The 4,196-nt window shown below is 46.0% G+C and overlaps 1 pseudogene; it reads left to right on the top strand.

Moving 5' to 3' along the window:
- Nucleotides 1-216: 216 nt before the first annotated feature.
- On the top strand, nt 217-1,255 carry LOC134433419 (cytochrome b-like; annotated as a pseudogene).
- Nucleotides 1,256-4,196: the final 2,941 nt, after the last annotated feature.

The raw sequence follows: 4,196 nt of genomic DNA, 5'->3' as shown, positions 1-4,196 counted from the left end.
AGCAAGCAAAACTGCCACCACCCTCCACTCAGGCCTAATCAAAGCTTACTTAGGATCATTCACCTTATCCATTCTCATCATCCTCATATCCACATACAGAAATAACCAATGGTCCTCAACCTTTGTAATAACCACCAAATCCTCAAAATCATCATCAACACCGTAATTGACCTCCCAGCACCATCAAATATCTCAACATGATGAAACTTCGGGTCTCTAGTAGGTGTTTGCTTAATTACTCAAATCATCACAGGTCTTCTGCTAGCTATGCACTAGACAGCAGATACCCATCTAGCCTTCTCCTCTGTCGCTCACATATGCCGAGACGTACAATTTGGCTGACTCATCCGCAACCTCCACCCAAACGGACCCTCCTTCTTCTTCATCTGCGTCTACCTACACATCAGCTGAGGACTCTACTACAGCTCATACCTAAACAAAGAAACCTGAAACATTGGAGTCATCCTCCTCCTAACCCTCATAGCAACTGCTTTCATAGGATACGTCCTACCATGAGGCCAAATATCATTCTGAGGAGCTACTGTAATCACAAACCTATTCTCTGCCATCCCTTACATCGGGCGAACACTAGTCAAATGAGCCTGAGGCGGGTTCTCTGTCGACAACCCCACACTGACCCGATTCTTTGCTCTCCACTTCCTCCTTCCCTTTGTCATCGTAGGCCTTACTCTCGTCAATCTCACCTTCCTCCACGAAACAGGCTCAAACAACCTGCTAGGCATTCCCTCAGACTGTGACAAGATCCCCTTCCACCCATACTACACCATCAAAGACATCCTAGAGTTCGTACTAATCCTCTCCCTACTCGTCTCACTAGCCCTATTCTCCCTCAACCTCCTAGGTGACCCAGAAAACTTCACCCCAGCCAACCCGCTAGTCACCCCTCCTCACATCAAACCTGAGTGATCTTTCCTATTTGCTTACACCATCCTCTGATCCATCCCAAACAAACTAGGAGGCGTACTAGCTCTAGCCGCCTCAATCCTCATCCTGTTCCTCACCACACTACTACATACATCGAAACTATGATCAATACTCTTCCGCCCCCTATCACAAATCCTATTCTGAACCCTTGTTGCCAACATCCACATCCTAACCTTAGTAGGCAGCCAGCCAGTAGAACACCCCTTCATCATCATCGGCCAACTAGCCTCATTCACATACTTCACAATCATTCTAGTTCTGTTCCCCCTTGCGGCTGCCCTAGAAAACAAGCTACTTAAACTTTAATTAACTCTAATAATTTATAAAAACATTGGTCTTGTAAGCCAAAGATTGAAGACTAAACCCCTTCTTAGAGTTACCCCACCACCCACCTCAGGAAGAAAGGACTCAAACCCTCTGCTCCAACTCCCGAAGCTGGCATTTTTAACTAAACTACTTCCTGACCCTACCGCTAAACAGCTTGAATCGCCCCCCAAGACAACCTCCACACAGGCTCCAACACCACAAACAAAGTCAACTACCCTCACCCCCCAATCAAAAGCAATCCCAGCCCCTCTGAATACAACACAGCCACCCCACTGAAATCCAACCGGACCGACCACAAACCCCCACTATTCACCATCCCCTCGTCCGTCAACAACCCCAACACATCCCCTATAACAAGCCCCACCATCACAACCAACCGCATCCCAAAACCATAACCAAGAACACCCCAACTACCCGAAGCCTCTGGTTAAGGATCCGATGCCAACGACACTGAATACACAAACACTACCAACATTCCCCCTAAATAAACCATAACAAGTACCAAAGGAATAAAAGGGACCCCCAAACTCACTAGTCAGCCGCACCCCACAACCGCTGCTACAACCAGCCCCAACACCCCATAGTAAGGAGACAGGTTAGATGCAACTGCCAAACCCCCTAGAACAAAACACAGCCCTAAAAAAAAACCCAGATTCTATCATAAATTCCCACTTGGCCTCTCTCCGAGATTTACAGCCTGAAAAGGCGTCGTTACAAAATTTAACTATACAGGAATACCTAAATACGTCCGTCATTCCTTCCCCCTCCCCCCCAGCACATTTTCTTCTTGCTTTCAGGGTATGTATAATAATGCATCACACTCTCTACCCCATCAGACAGCTCATGAAGTGTAGGATAATCCACATTACACGTCAAGCTCTTCCACCAAAAACCAAAACATTATCTCCCAAATGGCTGGTATTCAGCCAGCCTACCTACCAGGCACATTCTTGCTTCAGGTACCATACAAGCCACGTATTTCTACCCAAGGCCAAGTCGCAAGCACCACCCAAAGACCCAGGATCTTACCTAATGTACACAACACCCAACCTAGAGAATGAGGAATATCCCAGTACACCTTTGAATTCCCCTAGTGTACAGTATTCGCTCGCCTCCTAGGTAATATTCTCAGCCAACAGCCTTCAAGCATTCTCAAGCAAGAGGACATGGTTATCTATTGATCATGCTTCTCACGAGAGCAGAGCTACTCAACGTCATATGTGCTTTAGGTTATTGCCCTCAAGCGCATACCTCTCCTATACTTGCTCTTTTGCGCTATTGGTTGTAACTTCAGGATCATAACTTGCTTCATTCCCTCCTCCTTGCCCTTCACAGATACAAGTGGTCGGTTGAATACTCCTCCCTAACTTCATTACCTCAGCATACACTTGTTTTCTTTTAGCATCTCTTCAATAAGCCCCTCAAGTGCAGAGCAGGTGTTATCTTCCCCTTGACATGTCCATCACATGGCCGCCGAGCATATGAATCCCCTAACACCCAGAATGTCATAATCTAATGGATAAGGTGGTTGCAAACTTGGCACTGATGCACTTTGACCCCATTCATGGAGGGCGCGCTGCCTACCTCTAGACAACAGATAGTGTAATGGTTGCCAGACGTATTAATTATTTTATCATTCACTAGGAATTAACATTTAAATTCCATTTTACGCATCTATTTTTCTATCTAGACTTTATTTTTTTATCAAATAACTAAGCCACATATCCCCACATTGTCCAAACTACTTACCATCAATACACTTTCAATTAACTTTCTTCTATATTCCCTATTGTCAAAAATAATAACCAGCCACCATCATCACTCCTCTAACCACCCCCAAACAAACATAATATTAATTCCAAAGCTAGCCCCTCTCCAAAAACCAAACCAAAACACAAACCATGATGACAAACCATCAACCAACTATCCACCAAATTTCACGTCCTTGTAGCTTATAGAAAGCATGACACTGAAGATGTCAAGATGGCTGCCACACACACCCAAGGAGAAAAGACTTAGTCCTAACCTTACTGTTAGTTTTTGCTAGGTATATACATGCAAGTATCCGCGCTCCTGTGTAGATGCTCTGAACACCTCAATCAGGCAGATAGGAGCGGGCATCAGGCTCACCACAACCGTAGCCCAAGATACCTTGCAATTGCCCCACCCCCACGGGTAATCAGCAGTAGTTAATATTAGGCAATGAGTGTAAACTTGACTTAGCCATAGCAAATCTAGGGTTGGTAAATCCTGTGCCAGCCACTGCGGTCATACAGGAGACCCAAATTAACTTTATAATGGCGTAAAGAGTGGTCACATGCTATCCAAGTAGCTAAGATTAAAAAGCAACTGAGCTGTCACAAGCCCAAGATGCCAAAAAGGCGTCCCCATCAAAGAAGATCTTAGAACAACAATTAATTGAACTCCGCAAAAGCCAGGGCCCAAACTGGGATTAGATACCCCACTATGCCTGGCCCTGAATCTTGATGCTTACACCTACTAAAGCATCCGCCTGATGCTTTAAGCACCAATGCTTAAAACTCTAAGGACTTGGTGGTGCCCCAAACCCACCTAGAGGAGCCTGTACTGTAATCAATGATCCACGATATGCCTGACCATTCCTTGCCAAAACAGCCTACATACTGCCGTCGCCAGCCCACCTCCCCTGAAAGCCAACAGTGAGTGCAATAGCCCCACCATGCTAACAAGACAGGTCAAGGTATAGCCTATGGAATGGTAGCAATGGGCTACATTTTCTAAGTTAGAACATAACGGCAAAGGGGTATGAAAAAACCCCTGGAAGGTGGATTTAGCAGTAAAGTGGGACAATCGAGCCGTCTTTAAGCTGGCCCTGGGGCATGTACATACCGCCCGTCACCCTCCTTGCAGGCGCCCCCCCCCCCCCCCCCCCCCATAAACTAATA

Source organism: Melospiza melodia, unplaced genomic scaffold (genome assembly GCF_035770615.1).
Source record: "Melospiza melodia melodia isolate bMelMel2 unplaced genomic scaffold, bMelMel2.pri scaffold_18, whole genome shotgun sequence".
In the NCBI taxonomy this organism is placed as follows: domain Eukaryota; kingdom Metazoa; phylum Chordata; class Aves; order Passeriformes; family Passerellidae; genus Melospiza; species Melospiza melodia.
Note: the sequence above shows the minus strand (reverse complement) of the source record. Positions and strands in the feature narration are given on the sequence as shown.